At 41.7% G+C, this 20,690-nt stretch overlaps 1 protein-coding gene across 1 annotated transcript in view; it reads left to right on the forward strand.

Annotated features, from left to right (window-relative positions):
• The window catches only part of ETV6 (ETS variant transcription factor 6), a 131,657-nt gene that overhangs the window by 18,711 nt on the left and 92,256 nt on the right, over window positions 1-20,690 (forward strand). The gene's annotated exons all lie outside the window — the stretch shown is intronic.

Genomic DNA, 20,690 nt, shown 5'->3' on the forward strand with positions numbered 1-20,690 from the left:
GAGTATGCTCATCTAGATGCTACATTAACAAATTATCTTATATATGGCACAGTGAAGGAGAAGGACAGTCCTTTTCTTCTCCCTTAACTGTCCAAGCTACAGCTGCATGAGGCAGTGACCCTCAAACATTTCTTCTCCTCCAGATGGTTTGGAAGATATCTTGGCCCCTGCATGAGCAGCACAGGGAGGAGAGCGGAGTACAAACACTAGGGGAAGTGATCCAGTGGGAAGTATCTAGGCCTTGGACTCGTGAAGTGACACCCAGCTTTTGTCTCATGATTCAGGTTTTACAAAGCAAATCTTTGTCATTTCCTCTATCGTTCTCATGGGAAACTGAGGCAGAGAACAGCAGTAGTGAAAGAGGAACAGCTTATTCAGCATCTCACTTCTGACGCTGCAGATAAGCAACCTGCTTAGCACTTACCCAGTGCTTTAGGCACTAATTCAACAAAATGTTTAAGTACGTGCTTAACATTAAGCATGGTAATAGCTACCTTACAGTTTCCTGTCTTCTTAGAGCAAGAACTGCTTGGTGAATTTGGACTGCATGGCCATTTACACTCATGCCCCCACATTAGTATCACCCAAACTGTCATCAAGGCCAAAGCTGTATCTGCCAGTGTAAAGGATGTCTATGGTTTTCCTAGAAAACTTACGTTTTCAGTGAGGATGCAGGAGATGGAGCAGACCATCATCCGTGACAGTAAAGATGTGTTACTAGTAGGATTGCAGGAATTGGAGACAACCTTGCAATCGTCTCTCGTGTGAGGTTGCCTTGAGAAGAAACTCCTGAATCTCACAAGGGTGCTCAGAAGAGTCGCATGCCGGTAGCATGGAGTCACTGAATTAGCACTTTCATACAGCAGCTCAGTGACCCTGTTAGTCATGCTTTGAGCATTTAAATGACGTAGCACCTCACTTTAAGAAAAAAACAAATGGCAAACCCCAAACCAAAATGAGCAGTGACTGTTTTGGTACATCTGCTTGCCTGCCTTCAAAGAGAGCTTCAGTCTTTGCAATCGTTTTGGCATAAGATGCTTCATGGTTATGCTAGGAGGCAGACGTAGGTCAGCAGGGGGAGGCTGCCTTAACGAACCCAAGGGTTTGACAGACAGCATGGTTCTTCTAGAAGTAGTGATTTATTGTTGCCAAGAAAATTACCTTTTCCAGGATCTGAAGTCAGGCCCTGTTTGCAGGATGGTCAGATTAAAGTGGGTAGGAAGAGTGTAACAACTCCATTTGCTACTTGAGTTCTCATTATTTATCATGTAAGACACTCTTCATTTTTTCTCACGTAGGCTGGTCTTAGCAGCCAGCCAGTCGTTTTGATCTTCTTGGGGTCTTTGGCACTGCCTTCAGAAGCATCTGATTTAGAGCTGTCACCTGGGTGAGATTTACTCAGTGGGCCTGTTTACAAGAGGATAACTTTCAGGATTACATCTCTGGAATTTATGTGTTTTTTTTTTGTTTCTTTCCATCTGTAGATGCAGCATTTTTGTGAGCATTGCAATTTCAACTTCAGGATGAAATCTCTTTTTATTATAACCACTGAGAGTTTTTAATATTAATTGTCACTAATATAAATTCCAGATCATAAAGATGGGATCAAAATGATTTTCAATTGGGTATGATTTGCCAGGTACACTTACTTTGAGTCATGCATTTTCTAAAATTAGACACTAATGTATACTATTTAAAGAATCAGTCTAGAATTTCTTATGTGTTGTTTCTTGAGTGTTCCTTGTGACATGTTGTTTTCTTTTGAGCCTCAGTTTTCCCTGGGTTAAAAGAGGAAAAAGACTGCTGTACTGCCTAATAGTGCTGAGAGGTTTAATTATTCTGCTTTTTGTACAACATTGAGCAATCCTCAAACATAATGTTCCATAGGATATAAGGCAAACTAGTAGTAATAACACCATTCCATTAAGTAAGGTGTTTGAAAAATGTAGTTTACTTAGTTTCCAGGGCATAGAAGCAAATTGTAGAAACAGTAGAGGAGAGTGCCAAAGATGAGTGGAAAAAGTGAAGATTGGTGACTGAAGTAGAACAGAAATTGCTAAAGGAAACAGTAAAGAATTAGTTAAATAAGATGTATAGATAGTGCTTTTTCTTCTCCTTAAATGGTTAGTAGAAAGTTAAAGTCTGAGATAAAGGAATATATTCTCATTTCTCTTTTGTTTTGGGAGATGCATGGGGCAGCTGGAACAGATGGTATCAGAAAGGGATTGCTCATCTTGCAATGTCTCAAAAGCTCAGGATTAGCATCCAACAGAGCACTGCTGGAAAAAGCAAGAAGCATACTGTCCTTTTTAAGAAATTTGCAATTTGTAATAGAAATTGCGGGGAGTTAAATCAAGTTTGAAACCTGTCTTTAAATCACTTAAGTGACTGCCATACATGAGATTTGCTTCAGAGAATTTTGCTGAACTTTCATAACTAAACTAGCAGAACTTGTGCAAAAACTGTGTGATCTCAGATTTTTTGATTTAGACCTGGCTCCTTTAAATGTCTGCTGAGGTTTTTATGGACCTGCATTTAGTTTTGGCCAAATATAGGTTGAGTGCCTTGATAGTTTGGGGGTGAAATAATTCAAAACTTTTATGTTTACAGTGATGATCATGGCTAAGAGACTAAAACAACAACTCTTGATCTGAACATTCCCAAATTTGGAAATCTGAAATCCACATCTGGTTAGAATTTTTAAATGGAAATTTTTCATCCCCAAAAAAAAAAAAAAAAGGCACTGATGCTTAATCTTAACCACAAAATAAATCCTTTGGGAAAGAAAAAACATTATATGAAGTGATTTTTTTAAGGGATTGATTGCAGTGCTAATCACTGGAGTGATTTACATTCTTCAAGGAAGAAAGATAAAAACAGTGTGTAAAACATGGTTCAGCGGACTTTCTCTCTAGTACTACTTCTCAGGAAGAAGCCTAAGGGTTAATAATTTGACATAGGTTTAGTCATCACTAAGACACCAAGAACACAGTTCTACAAATGCACATGCAGAGTCCCACTGGGTTTGATGGGATTACTCACGTGTCTGGATGCCTGCAGGCTCTCAGCTCAGATTTGTATGATTATTATTTTTTTTAGAATCCTTTTTAAAAATACACAGGAATTAAGCTATTTCCTCTGCACAGTGTCTGAGCCAAAGCCCACTGAAGTCATTGGGAAGACTCCCACTGTTTCGAGCAGGCATTAGGATATATCCCATATTTCCTATGGCCCAGTCTGCTTAGAGGGGAGTGAGTGACTAGGAGAGGTTAACCATCTTGGTTCATCTAGAATGGCTCTCCTGGTGTCATTTAGTTACCATGAAATAAATTGTCCAATTTACCAGCAGAATAATAATTCTGAAACAAAAATGCTTTGATTCCAGAATTGTCTTCATAAGGAGAGTTACTCTGGAATTAAAATTAGGCAATAGCTCCAATTTCAATAGATATACTACTCGGTTGCTTTTTGTAGTTCAGGTGTGTTTCAAACAGGTAAGAGACAGTAATGTGTATTCCATTTTACATCGGCACAGCACTGCCTGCTGTGATTTTTTTCTGGATGGTAGTTATCCTAGTGTTTTTTTTTTTTTTTTTTTTTTTTTTTTTTAAATCCAACCCCTTCCCAAAGCCCAAGTGTAGACAAGCCCTTACTGTGGACTCAAGCCAAGCTCCTGATCTTTATTCAGGTCTGTGGAGGTGGACCTCTGTGCCTATGACTTCAGTGGAGAGATCCACCTACACAGATCTGATTGCAGGATTGTGGATCCATGCTACTAAAAGAGCACAAGTGTTGTTCTTGGCTTAGGGATGAATGCACAGAGAATCTGGGATATGACCCAGGCGACTCCAAGCATTGGAGCTATTTCTGAGATCCCTGAGTCGATCTACCCACTCTTGCATTTTGATGGTGGTCCTATTTATGGAGATGTTGAAAAGCAATCTGAAGGAAAGCTTTGTCTGTCATTGTCTTTGTACACTGACACAGAAAAAGCAAAATATCCAGTAAATTTTATTCTAATTGCAACACAGTACAGATCCTGGTGACTCAGAGCAGCCTCTGATACTGAGATGATCCATTTGTCACACTTGACAGTTGAATCTCATGGATCTAACAAGACCTGTGCATCTAAGCACATTAGACTCGTATTCAAAGCTGTTTCATTGCTCTCTTCTATTTAACTTTTCGTTTAACCCTCTAACCTTTTCTCTTAACAGGAACATTGGCTAATATACTACACACATGCACATGTGCAATATTAATTCCAGACATTTCACAAGACAGTTTTAGAAATTCACCCACATGATGATGTGTAAACTTTAAAGCATCCACTTCAGAAATAAAGCAGGAGTTTTACCAAAAAAAAAAAAAAAAAGGCTTAGAAAATAACTTCTTAGAAATGTAATACTGAATTTGCAGGAGGAGAGTTTTGCTTTGTTTTGTTTTTGAAATTAACCAAATACATTGGATGTGTTATTCTTAAATCTATGTATGTTATTACATAGAAATAGAATGAGTTAATACTCATTCAAGTGGCATTTCATTAAAAATATTAAAAGAAATGAAATAAAAAATTATTACAGTTTTTCATTTTTAATGGAAAAGAGTTCTTCTAAATTCATTTTCAGAAGAAGCATCTTTTTTCATAAATACAAGGACTTAATTTATTAACCAGAAAATTGGCTGCTTCTACATACTGTTTCTCGTCTTAAGATCTCTGTTTGAATGGGTATCAAAAACACCATTGAGTGTCCTCAGTCTCCATCAGCTGAAATAGATACGGAAGTTTATCAGCATGTCCCTGGATAGGGCTCGGAGAAATGAGGTTTAAGACTTGGTTAGACGTGATGTTCTGGCTGCAGCTAATCCAGGCTGAAGAGGTGCTGCTTCAACTACTTATCACCATATTATTCGTCCCTTCCACCTCCGCCCCAGCTGCATACAAGAAGCTTCTGCTCACTCAGATTTGCCTGTGTAGTTGCTTCCTAATCCAGTTCTATCATTTTTTTTCTTTCTTCCTTAATATGTTCTGGCTGGCAGATTTTTAAAACAAAAAGGTTGTATTTTGAAAACAAAAAGTTGTTTGTTTTTAATTATAAGGTTGACATTTTAAATAAATTAAATGATGAATAGTTTGGGAAATTCAGGTTCTTTTCTATCCACCTATTCTTCCCCTCCTTGTCTCTGAATGATTCTATACCAGCTATTGAATATTTCCAGTATAGAGACAAAAGGGACTTGCTTCCCTCTAGTATTGGGTTTTGTTGCAACTTACTGACCAAAGGTTCCTCTGTGTCTAATGCATCTTTTTTTAGTGGCATATTTAGGTAAAGATGTTAATTAAAAAGCAATAAAGTTGAATCAACAAACTAATCTCCATTTAAAAATAGCAGAGGATCTATTTTTCCATTATAGGGAAATATGGAAAGCAGATGGTAGGAATTTTTGCCAGTGAGAGTTACTTTATTTGTTACTGGAAAAGGGTTTGTTGAGTGGGGAGGAGGGATTTTGTGCACACAGGCGCCACAAAGCCATCAAAGATGCACCATGGTGCTGCTGAAACTGTCTTGATACGGTGCCCAAAATGCTTATCTCTAATTACGTGAGGAATTTTGCTTTCGGAAATTCTCCACTGCTAAGAAAGGGCAGGTTCCCCCCCGCCTCCCTTTTTTTTTTTTTTTCTCCAGCAAAAAACATCTTTGGAACAGACTCAAAAGTCTTAAGCAAAACCTGACTTGACCCTCACTGTGCTGCATGAGTCGAAGCCCCAGGGTCTGCAGCGAGTTTGTTGGGCCAGCAATACTCATCAGGAAGGCTTGTGTCCCTAGTTCATAGCTTGGGCTGGTTGTTAATAAGTGACCTGTGGAGTTAATACCTGTACCACACTGTGCTGCATATCCTGTCTGTGGAGCCTATGTCTTTTTATATGTTCTTTACTGTTAAGGCTCCTTCTACTTGTACGTCTCCTCTGCAGGCTCAAGTGAAGCCCATGTTGCTACACTCGGAGCAGTGACAGTGCCTTTCACAAGCTGAATGATTGTTGTGTCTTTTTGCACATTTCCAAAGAGCTTTGGTCTCTCCTTTGAGCAACATGGGCTACTAGCTGGGCAAAAATTAGGGTTGGGGAGAGTTGAGCTGTTTTCCTCTGCTCTACCACTGGCCAGGTAGGTGGACTTGGAAACATGCTTTGCCTCTTTGTGTGCTGATGAGATGGGCAGGAGATAGTGATTTCCTTTGTAATGTGCTTTGTGGAAAAAAAACAGAGATGCTGGTGACGTTATGTGTTGTGACTGGCTGTGGATCTATGTTCGAAATCTCTCCAGAACTGTCAAAACTTAATTGGTGTAAAAAGAGAGCTCTTGTTTTCTCACAGCTGTAAGAGAAATGAAAAGTGCATGGGTTGAAAAAAGATGTAATGGGCGCAACTGCTGCTCAGCCTTCCTCTTACCTTCTTCCTTGAGCAGATGGGGATAAGGAGACTCATCTGCCTTGTAGCCTAAGCCATGCTGTGAACTTGCTCCTCCAGAAGTGAGATGCCTTTGCATCCAGCGTTGGCCAGTGAAGCCTCTTGAGCTGTGCGGCTGGCTGAGGGAGCACGGCTTAGTTTAGGAGCTGTACAGCTGAGGCGTCATTCCTGCCTGTCTGCAGGCATGGTGACAGAACAGCAGGTAATTGAAATTATCCCTCAGCAGCTCTAATCAGCAGGTAATTCATGGCCATGATGTATTTCTGATCCCTGCATAGCTCAAGCTGACCTGCCGCCGCTGTTCTTCTGGCTTGATTGGGCAGAGTTACTGCTTGGGTCAGGAGGTCTTCCAGACAAAACCAGGCTGCTCAGCTTCTGCTGCTCTGGTGCATGTACTCTGTATGTTAATGGTAATCACCCTCTTCACGACAGTGAGCATTGCAACATCTGTTCAGCTCAGTTTTCATCCTGCTGCTAACTAATGAGAAAATGATCCTGCTTTCCAAAAGGGAAGGTAAAGTGAGTGAGGAAAGGAACTAGAAGCAAAGGGGCTTCTCAGTGCGGTGGGGCAAGTTGTCTTTTCTTTCTCATCCCCGTTCTTATATACTGAATTAAACTTGTTGCAAATGAGCAAGCTGCACTCAGCAAAGTGCAGTCCGTAACCCATCACTGTTTCCTGCTGATTTCATGTTTTGCTAGGAAGGACACTGCACAGGTCTTGAGACAGGATTAAGCAATGAACATGGGCGTTAGTGAAATGACCGTACCGCGAGACAGGCTTGTTCTCTATGCCAGCTTTGTCTGAAGGAGGTAGCTGTAACCTATCATGTAGCAACAGGTTTTTCCTTGAATGGTGGAGCCTTTCTCTTGTGCCACAATTTAATCTTCTCCTGAAATTGCTTGGCAGTAAGCATTTATTAAGGGCTCTGTGATCAGATGTTTGTGGTCTGACAGAAGCAGCTGACACTGCTTTAATAGGAAATATGTAGTAATATTTCCTTCACATTGTTGATGAGAAATCTCTGAATAAGTTTTCTGCTTAACAAAATTCTGCTTTGATATAACAGAGAGAGTGGGGAGGAGATTCCTACTGTAGCTTCTTATTACAAATGACACTGTCATTCAAGCTCTTGCCTTTAATAATCTGCCTCCCCCTGCTGCTAATTCCCCACCTGAAATCTTAACCCACTGGGAATGACATTAGATGCACTTCAGCAGTAGCAAGCCGTGATGAGAGGTGTGAACAGGTATCCCAGGGGTAAAGAGATTAAGAAGAGTCAAAGTTTCTTTAATCTCTGGTTCAAGTAGTTTTAAAAGGACAAAACCGTACTCAAGTTGTCCAGAAGCTGGGCTTCTGCATGAAACTCGAAAAAAATGAGACCAAGGCTCAGGCAGACTTGGTGGATTTACCATGATGATAGGGCAAAGAGGTTTTGTTGCATCAACTAAAAAAAAAGTTAACTGAAGAATTCACTGTTTTTTTTAGCCTCTCTTTTCTTCTTTGTAAGGTCTGTAAGTTGTTTTTTTGTTTTTTTGTTTTTTTGTTTTTTTTTTTTAAATCTATCCTATTGGCTTCAGGGGCCTTTGGCCAGGGCTCTCAATTCCAGATGAGTGGCAGCAACAAAACAGCCCATCTCAGCTGCTGTTTGTACAAAGATGCTTGAGTATTATGTGGAAAAAAATCGGAGCTGAATCTATGTAGACCTGCAATTTTCTGAAGACGGTGGTCTCATTTTGACCAAAATCCATATAGATATGCCAGAGACTCAGTGTCTCAGCTTAGGGAGAATGCAGTGTGTGAAAGAGAGAGGATCCGCATGGCTCTACTTCAGATTTCAAAGCTCGTTGAGGCTTTTGCTTTCAGTGTTGCCAGTAAAAGCACGAGCATGTGCAGCCTTATGTATATATTGAGAAATTAGGCATGGCTGTCTGTGTGCTGATTATTTACCTAGTATTGGCCTAGATTTTATGTTAGCATGTGAAGAAACCAGTGAATGGGGAGAAGGAGGAGTAATATACATAAAATATGAATATCATTCATCAAAACAGACTTGTCTCATTTGTGCTGTAACTTTCAAAGTTTGGGAGAGAGGTTTTTTGTTTGTTTTTTTTTTTTTTTCATTTCCTTATAATGCTCTAAGTCCCCTGCCTTTGCTAGCATTATTTTTGCAGAGAGACCCTCTCATGAGAGATTTGTCACTGCAGGTGCATCCTCTTTGCTCTGACGGTTCATCTTGTAACTCCAGTTTTCCCCATATTCTCTCTCCTGTCCATATGCATAGCCTTCCCTCTACCAGAGTGATACTTTCTCCGTCAGCTTAGGAGGTTGAAACTCCACGTTGCCCTGTGACGCTCAGCTATGAACGCAGCAGAGAGAGCCGTCCTGGCCACATAAATCCTGCCACTGCTGATCCAGGCCCTGCTAGTCCGACAGTTCTGTTTAACCCTAGGGGTCTCCTTTGCTGAGGTTTGAGTGCCCAGTGGTTTCAGCTAAGCCTCTGGACTTGAGAAAGAGCAGTCACGCATTGCAGCCTCCTAAAGTGGCTTTGGGACAGCACCCATCCACAGCAGCCTGGCAAAAAGCAGCTGCAAGCAAAAGGAGCAGCATTTAAACCCCTGCAATAGTGTGTCAAACCCTGAGCCTGAAATCAAAAAGAAGAGCTTGATGATTGACTCCCATTAGCTAACACTGTTGTAGAAATTGGCCAGCACTTTTTTTTCAGGACACCAGCTTTGGGTGATTTTCCCTGGGCAAGGGCACTTTTTCGGGACTGGTGGTATGCCATGTTATGTTTGTTGCAAGATCTGTGAAATGCCTGTTCTCATGTATACTGAGATAAGTTAGGCTGAATTAATTCAGGACAATAAAACTCTCAATGACCCCTAGCGTAGGGATGAGTTTTACTGCAGGATTAGCACTGCGTTGTCTCTCTGTAAAGAATGGGGGAGGCTTGGTCTCAGTAATATTTCAGAGGCAGCTGGTGTTAATGGATCCATACTGACCAAAGAAATCTCCAGATTGAATTTAATTAAAAGGACTAATTTTGGCAGGGGGCGGAGGAGGGTTGAAATATGTTTATTTTAAGAAAAAAAAGAAGACCTTTTATTAATTGTATGAACAACATCCTATATATTCTGAATAGTGATCTGAAATAATTTGGTCTCTGTTCTCTAGGAATTGCTGGGGTATTTGAATTTGTAGTTATTCATATGTGATACCTGGCTGTCTATATCTAGGGTCCTTAGAATGTTGTCTTTTCATGAAGAAAGAAGTTACTGACTTTAATAATTTTCATATTTAAAGCTAGAGAGTCTTAGCAGCTCACAGACTAAGGAGATCTTGCTATTTCCTCCCATTTGCCCTCATAGGTGTCTTGTCCCTTATCAGTGAAACCTGATTCTCTCTTTCGTGTTCATTGATAGAGCATGGGCTGTCAGTGTTCCCCCCCCCCCCCCTTCTTTTTAAATCTCCCATGTGCGAGGAAACTTGTGCCCTTGTACACTGCCCCTCAATACCAGTCTTCCTCATTCTCTTCCCAAGCCAGAAGCTCCTGGGGCGTCTAATAACCATTTTTGTTATACCAAGAGGCCAAGAGTACCATCTGCATCTCCTCCCCCCTTATTATTATTATTATTTTTAACAAAATAATGATGAGTTGTTTACAGCTGTTTTGTAATTATGGGTCTAGCTAATATGAGGAATATTGTCATGCTGCAATGTGTATGGTAGACTGTGTCACCAGCCAACTGTTGCAAGTGGTAAGAGCAAGCAGCCCTATTACTAAAACTACTGGGGTCTCCATTTCCAACTTCTGCAGTTTCCAGTGTTGACCAAAAACTGTACTTCCCTGGAAGAGTGAGAATGCACATACTTGCTCACAATATTTTAAATTAGTAGTATGTTTAAAAGATTTAAGGCCTTGCATCTATCTTTACATACTCAGAGGTTTAAATGAGTTTTGGAATAGGTTTTCCATCATCAATCCCATCATAGAAGTTTTCAGTAAAGTTGCAACTGATATCTGTAATGATATGTGTATATAACATATGTGTGTGTGCATATATGAAGATATGTGCATTGCAGGAGAGCTGATCTTTGCCTGGGAGCCTGTCCACTCTTCCAACTATGTCAACCTTTGGGAGTAAAGCCGATTGCCAAAGAAGCAGGTGTGCCTGTTCAAAGGGGCCCGTGAAGAGCAGCTGTGAGCTTGAACTTTGCTCGCTTATTTGCTCAAGGTTTTATCTCATCCTTCATTATACAGCCAGCGAAAGGGAGTATTTACTGTGTCAGTAAAGCCAGGGCCATTGGAGCAGCGAGCTTGGCGCACACGAGGCGGCCCACGGACGAGAGGCTGGTGCGATGGCCGAGTGACGGATGGCTGTCTTCATCCTAGGAGACAGCCACACCAGAGCAAAGAGCAAAGAGTGGCTGTTGTGGTACCCCTCACTGTTAATTTACGTATTTATTTATTTGTTTTTTCATGCCCTTGGTGCTTCCGTTCTGTGGGGGAAATTCTGACGTTAGCTTAAGACCAGAGGGTGCTGAATCGAAAGCTGAACTGGCAAGTTGTTTGTCATTTTGTTCCAGGATTTTGAAGACAGATAGCAAAATTGATATTGAAGCAGAAATTTCTTTTGAATCAAAGAGCAAATGTTCCACTTGGGAAGGGTGGTGGCACAGTATGTTGCTGCACTCAAGATAAGTTATTTAAAAAAAAAAAAAAGAGTCCTCCCCCAGTGTAGTAATTGAAAGAGCTATATTTGGTGGAGTGTCGGATCTTTAACAAGATTGCATGTACGCGGGGGAAAATGTTTACTACTAGGAAATTTGTTACCACTTTTGGTCTTTGCAAGAGTCTTGGCAGTAGACTCATAGCTGGACAGTTATAACTGATGAATTATTGTTTGCATAGTGGGTTTTGGGAGGATAAAGCAGCATCATTTCCTACATATTAGGACCTCTCTGGTGTTAGAGGTAGTGCGGTCGAATCCACTTACACTAGCCTAACCCTGACTGTGAATTAGGCATATGTCCATGGAGAAAGTAGCATGATTAAATACACGGGCAGCTGGATGGATGGCCAGAAGACCTTTCCTTCCTTGTCTTTCTGTGACTTTGAGGAAGTCACTGAACTGCTCTGTGCCTCAGTTTCCTGTTTTATCTGTCACATCTTATCTTATCTATTTGATATTAAACAACTTGAAATAGGGCTGCTTTGCACTATTCATTTTCAGTAACTGTCCTATTTCACACAGTGTTAATAATGTAAACAACCATGGTCTTTCAATGTTCAGAAATAAATTTAGGAAGCTTCTGGTTAACTTTTGATTTTTCAGCAGTGCATTGCCAAGGGCCGATCTTTGGACCTATATAACCAAACTTTTTCCTTATTTGCTTTCAGTTATTCTGCCTTTCGAAGACTGTGTGGAAAAGAAAGCAGCATAAAAATCACACAACCGGTTTGGCAAGTCCTGTATAAACAAGAGAAATGCCAGGAAAAGTCTCATGTCTTTGTTGCCAGCTTTAACTGGATTTTTTTTTTTAATTTTCCCCTAACAAAAACTTCAACCATCTCTATGTGTATGCAGCAATGTGGGGAAGGGCATGTAGTGGAAAGGGATACGGGTATGTTTGCTAGAAGAAACTTGCGTGTCCTCAAATCTTGGGAACCCTCCTATTTTTGGGCAGTTGTCCCAGTCACCTTGTTGGCTGCAGGAATAAAAAGTGTTTTGTCATGATTCTTGTCAGCAGGTTTTATTTTATTTTTTTTCCTCATCTTCTCTGACAGTCTCGCAACTTGGCTCAAGTGATAAACACACCCTGCTTGATTGGGCTGGGGTGATTGATGCCCCTGCTTTTGCTCTGTCTCTGCCAGTGGAGTGTTAGGCTGGTTTTTAATACAGTTTTGCTCTGGCATCAGGGTTGGGTAAGGAGACCTGCCTTGCTATCCAGGTCTGGGCTGTGGGACAGGCAGGCAGGCCCCTCTCCTGGCTCTGGTGGCAGAGGAGGAGCACAGCCCTGGGCAGGAGTCATGGTCCAGGGCTGGCAAGCTCTGCCTCCTATGCATGAGTCAAATGAATTCAGCCAGTGCTTGTCGAGTAGGACCATTAGAAACCAGATGTACTCATGGGGCGTTGGGGATATTTTAAATCAGTATTAAAATGCAAAGTGAAATAATGCTTTTGCAGAGCTTTTGTACATTATCTGCATGTTGTCTAGCCTGATGCATTTTACTGAAGTCATCTTTTCCCTTCTGGTTATCCTTGTGCTCCCAGAAACAGAACAGCATGTCAGAATGGGATTTAGGCAACTTGTGGCTTCTTCCTCCACCTCTTTTCTAGAATTGTCAAACAGGATTCAAAAACATTCCTTCCTCCTTTGTTGTTCTCTCTTGACCATTCTGACTTAAAGCTTTTGAAGGCCAGTCTGTTCTCTGCTCTGTGTTTGTAAAGTGTCTTGGGCAGTGGAGCGGTGTCTCAGTGTGCCTGTGAGTGCTGTCACAGTATAGATGGCAAGTCATATTCATTGGGTTCAGATCTTGATAGGGTTTTTAAGAGAAAAGACTACTTCTAATTTATCAAGTAGGCTTTTGTGATAATGGGCAGAACACCTATAATCTACATATGTTTTAGTCCTTCCACTTGCACAGGTGCATGTAATAACACTTATTATTTACAGGAAAGTGATATATGTGACTTAGGATATATGTGATATAAGTGACTTAGGACATACAGTGTAAAGGACCGTAGACAAGCCTTCATGCAGTGTCAAACTGGGCCCAGAAGTAACACTTTGCTTTTTTTACTTTTTTTCTTGTAGATAACTGCAATTTACTCAGTTTCAGCTGGTGTACTTCCCAAGCTTGTCATTTATATCGAGAGGTAGTATTTCCAGCTAATAAGCAGTCTTATGGTAATGGTGGAGGGGCTTGCACTACCATGGCCGTTCAGCTGTGAGACAGCAATGCTTAGCTGTGAAAACAAGCCGCAGATAACCAGAGTGAAACTTCAGCACTGCTCTTTTGCCAAGAGCAGTGTCATAAGCAATGCCTGAGGATTATGAGCTAAAACAAAACAGTAATTTGAAGAAGAACAAAAAGAGATGCAAAGGTTCAAAGGAGCAATTAAAAAAATTGAGGAAGCTAATGAACAGGTAAAGCCGTGGCAGAAGGAGAATAGCTACACTGAGATTTTTGCACTTGTTCTTCCTGAGGTTTGACAGTCCTGCAAGCTCAGCAAGATCCAGTTGCCCCAGTGGTACAACAGGGCAATGTACAGCAGAGGGCTTTTGGTAATGCCAGCTGATTCTGAAGTCAAGAGCAAGTCTTGGGGACAGAACTCCACATCTCTTTTTTCTTTCATGGTTTTTCTTCAGTTTTCTGCGGTGTTCATTGTCTTTCCGTGGTTTGTGGTGCAGCCTCTGCTGCCCGGCCCCGTTGTGCAGCACTGCGCAGCAGGTGATCCACTTGTTGCCCTTTTCTCTGTGCATTGGGCGCCAATGGAGTTTCCACAGCAAATAATAAGGGCTGTGTGGAATGCACCCTATCACATGGACAGGTAGTACCTGGAAGGCATCTCTTGTTTTCAGAGCAGTTGGGAAAGGGCTGCTAATAGCACTCCTTACACAACAGAGTATTCACCCGCTTAGTTCATTACTTATTAGCTCCAGGCAGAGACATTGCAGATTTGTTAATGGCAATGGCCAAATCATTAGAGTGTGCAGCATTAATGGAGGAGAAAGCATTTAATAAAGAGCCATCGCTGGAGCCTGTCATTGTCTCAGGAATATAGACCGTATTGTTAAATCCAGTCCCTGCTCTCCTCTGGTGACCCTTTTTAAAAGGATGTCTGGCTAGGAAGCTTCTTTTTAAGCACATGTGAAAGCTAATCTTTTCTTCTTATAAATCAAAAACTCTGTACCATGCCCAGCTGCCTTGGTACCAACATATTTGAAGAGTCTCCTTAAAGATTGTCCAACACTTCTGATTCTCTACTTGAAGGACCATGTTTTAGAGGAAATAAAAGATTTCGCTATGCCTCAGACTATCCCCCAGGTGAATGCTTACTTTTTTAAAGCAATGTTTATTTGTCTGATGCGTTGGACAGCAAAAGGTTCTTTTCTTGTTTGTTAGTTTTGTTTTTGTTTGTGTTCTCATACCCATATTGTTGACTGGGAGGACTTTCCAAAAGCTGCTAAACAGCAATCGTGTAGTATGGGTTAACCTGCCTACAGATTTTTATTTTTCATGATGTAATTCTGCTTCCTTCAGTTGCCCCTCATTGCAACTTAGGTTTTGAACACTGCTTCTTACTAGCCCATGCTTCTGCCAATGTCTTCCAGAAACATTTTTCTCCTCCTCTGTTGTTATTTCATTTTGGTTGTTAGTCTGTATCTTGTCATGTCATTCTTTGTCTGTATAGTTTCTTTATTCTTTCTTTCTCGTTCTTGTGATACGTGTTTTCTTGCATACACATACATCCATATCACTAACTACATTAACTAAATAAGCACAGACATGCATGCTTATATACATATTTTGTATATGTGTGTGTATATATATATATCTATATATATATATGTATGTATTCAGAATGAGCCTGCAGATGTGTAGGATGCCATATTCTAAGTGAAATCCTACCAGCTGTTTTAAAAATACTCTTAATTGTCCAGTAATTTCATTTTTAGTCACTCTGATATGATGTTGTTCCCATGAGAATACGTGGCGAGGGGTGAAATATAATGGAAGAGGAAAATCTGAGGAAGAGGAAGACATCTGATGTGTCTTCCACATTCAGCTTCCATAAAATGGAGAAGGTTGGTGCAAATACTCTTAGTTCTTTACAAACTCCCTCTGCATTTAATATACTGAGGGACAAATAATCTGATTTTTTTTTCTGATATTTTATAGTGGCAAGCATCAATCTCCACTTTCTTCTGAATTAGTTTGTCAAGGAAGGCTTTGAGAATGGGTGTCTTGAATTTTTGAGAATGGGTTCTTGAATTTTTGAATTCTTCTGAATTTTCTTGAGCACCCAAGTGGATCTGCCCATCTTTTTATTTATTTATTTTTTCTCCCCCTCCTCACCAACAGTCTTTATCATGCTTGTCCCCTTGACTGGGTTGGGATCTAGCCTAGATTCTTTACAAACATTTGCCTTGACTTTGTCTACGTAGAGGGAGTGTTGATAAAAGAGTATACAGAATAGTGCTTGCCATGCTATTTATTCTGGTTTGTGTGTTTAAGATTTGACTTTTGGGGAGCAGGCAATTTTAAGGAATAGGTCAGACATTGTCATGGCACCCTCAGGAGTCTGTGCATTTTTGGTCTGTTGTTTTTTTGGCTGGTTTGTTTGTTTTCCCTCTCCATACAACTGTCTGCTATCGAATGTGTAGTGGCTCTGTGGATGCCAGTAGTGTTTCTTTCTCATGGTGAGCACAATTGCAAAGATGTCAGTTTTGTGGGAGTAAAATATAGTTTCACAGGCTAATAAAAAGGTACAAGTTCTCTCATCTGAAATTTCTTCTAATGGCAGAACCCAAACTTGAAGTGATCTGGGTTGAATTCTTAGTGCCTCTAGAAGTCGATAACTGTCCTTTGTAAAGAACAGATAGTCTTATATTTAATAGGGTATGCCTGTATATGATTCATCATAAACAACTTCTCTCTTTTTTTTAAGATTGTTATATTGGCTGATTTTTGGGTGTGTCTCTTTTCAAATGATAACAGATAAAAGATAATTGAGGCATATCATGATGCAAGTTGTTTTCAAGTAGGCACCTATACGCATGTTTCACCCTGAAGTTCCAGCTGATTTCACACAGATAAGGAGAGACAACAAATTTGGTTGATGGTGGTACTGCAGAAGATAGGGATCCACTTCTGATAGTGTAATTTGGGACCAGGATAATTGCTTTCAGGAACTTATTGGAGAATTTTGCAGTTATAGATGGGAAGAGTCCAGCTATGCAGTGAGACTGAGGAGGGTAATTACTTATAGCATTTTTTAAAATGTGCATTTCAGATTATTGCAGTTCCTCAAGAATTTTGTTTTCATCAGTGACTGAGCCCTAAAAAGAGGCCGTGGCTTAAGTGGCTTTACTTTCCTGTATTGTTCTGACATTTAACTGATTGACATGTGGATAATCCATGACAGTGAAAGGGATGAATTTGCTAATGTGACGATTCTGATGTGCCTTCGCACAGAAGTTGTAGCTTCAGGAAGAGTGATCAGAAAGCAACACTTAACCCTTGTGGGAGTACCAGCAGTGACTCTTGTCATGGGAGCATTTTCGAGTGTTTGGTGGCACTGCAGCTTTCCAGGGACATGAGAGCTCCAGGACGTTACCAGATGGAAACGTGTGCCTCCCTGTGAGTCCTAACAACGCTACTGAATAGCTCTAGGTTTCTCCTTTCCCATAACACGTGAGAGGGCAGCTCCCTGTACATCGTGTTTCCCCTCAGCGTTCCTATCTGAGTTTCATGGCCTCCAGAAATTTTGCGCTGCAGTGATGAGTGTGTGCTCCAGTCATGGGTGTTGAGGGTGTGAATTCAAATGAGTGCAGGCAGGATTGTACAATCGCTGTGTGTTTTGGGAGGTGAGATTCCCCAGCACTCCCTGTTACAGAAGAGAGAACATCAAAAAGATGCTGTGAAACATCTCTCTGACGTGCAGCTATCTAAGCCTGGAAAGTCTCTCTCTTGCCCTTCCTGCTTCCCTGCTGCTTACTCATTGCCCACAGTACTTTAAAGCCTCCTGTGCTTTCTTTCTAGCTATACAATAAGCAGCCTCTCTTGAGCATTCTGTGATGCTTTGTGTTAAGAGAGTTCTGAAAGAATCATTATGTAGGTGCAAGAGGGGGTTGCCATTTGGATCAGAGCAGTGACCCACCTTTCACTGTGTCCTGGCAAAATAGAGGCCAGTTTCAGATTCTTCAGAGAAATGTGCAATATTAACCTCTTAATGGAAATTTTGGGGTCACGATCTTGAAGAAGGGAGCTAGTGGGGGCAGGGAATAGAGGTGCATAACACGAGAGAGATGAATTACGGTTGACTTCTGCTGTGGAGTAGTAGGTCACTGGGGCCAATTCCCAGCTTTCCTGCCTCTTTACTTAGGGGTGTGAGGGTCTTCCACTGAGGTTTGAGAAGGCCTTATTCCACCTTTTGGAATATGACAATTTTACAGATTCAGAATTTGCTTATTTGCTTTTATGTTTTACACTAGCTAACTGAGATATCTATGGATAATATTCTTCATTATTCATATACTAATCCCTTTTTGAATCCTATTATGCTCTTTGCCTCGGTATTATCTTGTAGTTTTACCTGATATTATCGTCCCGCAGCCTGTTATGACCTTGTAGTCCCCCATATTAGCAGTGGCCTTAGAGAAGAAATACTTTGAGCGTGTTGTAGAGCTGCTTTTTTGATTCATTTATTATATTTGCTAAATTAAGGTATTTTGCAGTGCTCAGACAAAAATGCAGCCATACCATGACATTTTCAGCAACAGCATTGACCTCCGCAGGCTGCCTTTTCACAACACTTGAATGCATGAATATTGCTGCCTGTAAGATTTTAATCTAATTAGAGCAGTGGCTGTAATTATTTTCAGAGAAGCACAAGTTTCTCCAGCTGCCTCCTTTCCCTCTTCCGTATCATGGTGAACGGTGGCACCTCTATGGCTCTTCCTCGCCCGCAAGTTTGCGTGAGCAAGGTCTAGATACCGGTGGGTGGCTGAATCCTGCCACAGCGCAGGGAGGTTCATCAGCAACGGGGCCGAAGAGAGACAGCAGGGAGGGACTGAACTTCATAAAATCACTAAGGTCACTGAGGCAATCTCTGCTCTCCGTGTGCAGGAAATGAGATGTTAATCTTCTCCCAGCGCTGCTTTGCATAAGGTCCGTTCCAGAGAGCTGTGTTTGTTTTAATTTCTCTAATTACTGATAGTGTGCTGATTACACTGGTATAGATTTGACGTGAATTGCTATATTAATGGGATCAAAAATGAGAAGTCTGCTGTGGAAATTAAGGAAACAGCAACAGGGGGGAAGGGAGGGAAGGAGAGAGTTTGATTCATACCCTGATATAGCAGAGCTCCACTTTCCTTTTCCTGATCCTTCTTCCCTGACAGCAGCTTGAGTGTGCAAGTTGTAGAGTGACCAAAAACACAATGTATTTTGCTTGTTCTCTCTGGGGCATGCAGTATCTTACCCTGCTCTGATTTTCCTCCCTCCTCCCATTAACTTTGGTCTCTTACTGGTGCCTCGGACTCCTTGTATCCCCTTTCCTGCCTGCCTCCCCTCTCCTCTTCCCATGGCTTGATCTCTAGTGAGTCGCTCGCTCGCTAGTGGTCCTGATGGCTCCTCTTTGGCTGCTTTGTTGCTGACCCCCGGGTGGGTGCCTGGGCCTGCAGGGTCTTGTGAAGCTTTCCTGTGAGTGACTCCTCCTCCCGGCCAGCCCTCTCTTCCAGGACCTCTTTTTTTGCCCTCTTCCTCACCCAAGGCACCAACTCCAAAGAGGAGACACATTAGAAACACGAGTCCTGCCAACACTTTACAGTTCCTTCTCATCCCCAAGCTCCTCCTCCCACCTTCCCTTTCTAAAGGTGCTGGCTGAAAGCAGCAGCAATCCAGGCACTGTGCTGTTGCAGAGCTGGGCAGCCAGCGAACTTGGGTTGTGTGGATTTGTGTCTGCTGCACTTACTGAGAAGTCCTGGGGTTGACAACCATGTGCTTAAAACCTGGGGTCTGCACAAGCCAAGAGCCAGTTACTCCATATGGTTTAGCCCGGGGCAGGGGAAGCCAAGAGCATCTCCAAAGGCCATTGGAGGCCATCTCCAAAGCTGCTATCCCTGAGCATGCATCCCATACATGGGGTCTCGTAGTGGAGCTGGAAGGGTGTCACCCTGGGGGCTCCAGCCTCCCTTTAAAGCAGCGTCCATCCGCAGTTCCTCTAAGCACTTCCACTTTTATGTCCTGTTTCTCCCTGATTGTTGCCCCTGTTGGGTAGCTAGCGCAGCCCAAATCACCCACCTAATGGCAGTGCCTCGGCGGAAGGTCTGGACGTTCTGGGAAAGAAAGGGGAATGGGCATGGCAGCCTGACAGACATTGGAGGTGGCACTTCCATAGCAGCCCAGATGGGAGCATGTAGCACCTCGTGCTCACACATGACTTTGCCCTCTGTATTTTCATTACATGCATAGGAAGAGGTGTTTTATCCAAGGTAGGGTATTTGCAAACCACACTGGCCATTTTGGCTTCCTGATCACAGTTGCACAGGTAATAGGTTTCTCCTTCATCAATTAAACAAAAACAGCAAAAAAACCCACTTTCAGGATCTCATCTCATCCAAAAGTTTTAGATTCCTGTTGTCGGGGTAGCAAAAAGTCTGACTTAGTGTGCTTTCTTCTGTTTTTCCATTCTACAAAAATATGTATTCATTTGTGCCATGTCATCTGTGAGGACTTGGCACAAAGTCCTCAAAATGGCAAAAAGACTATAATAGAGTAAGCTGGCCACTTGCTTCAAAGTCTAGAAGGGTGCAGTTTCAGCAAAAGTGTAAAGCTGATTTTATTTGCAACCTCGCCTTTCCTCAACTGTCAGATTTTTCTTTTAAAGGTGGCAAAAAATCAAATTTTGCAGGTAGATTTTTTTTTTGTCTGTAAACACACTATACACGTTCCTCAAGTTGCAGTCAGTGTATTCTTTGAGGGCTTTGGGAACCTAGTCATCTGTTAGGTACGCTCCCTTTAGATAGTTGCAATCAATATAGCTGGTACGTAACCTTAGTTTTTAAGACAAGATTCCTTGATAAAAGATTTTTTTTTTCCTTCAGTACTTTGCACTAGTCCAGTATGAAGAGAGCAAAGCTTAAAGTTGGCCTGATCCTTATGCATATGTTGAAATCTGTCTCTGCTATAGCAGGCAGCTGAAAGTGTGTCCCAGCCTTGGCAGACCTGGGTGGTTGTCTAGATGGCACTGTTGGAGCACCAGCCACTACAGTGAACCCTAGGCAGGGTCTCCTTAAAGGTTAACTTAGTGTCTTCATTCAGTGTTGTAATCACAGCGAGGTTTCACAGTGAAACTTTGCCTGACTCATCACGAGCTGAAGAAAGCCTTTCAAAAGCTACGACAACAGCAAGCAACATGCCAAGTGCTGTACCCACCTCGTAGGCTCATGGCTGCTGGCAAAATATTAGGGAGCTGCTGTTTGTAGATAGCA

Source organism: Tinamus guttatus, unplaced genomic scaffold (genome assembly GCF_059628265.1).
Source record: "Tinamus guttatus ecotype Peru unplaced genomic scaffold, ASM5962826v1 Tinamus_guttatus_pri_ptg000749l, whole genome shotgun sequence".
In the NCBI taxonomy this organism is placed as follows: Eukaryota; Metazoa; Chordata; class Aves; order Tinamiformes; family Tinamidae; genus Tinamus; species Tinamus guttatus.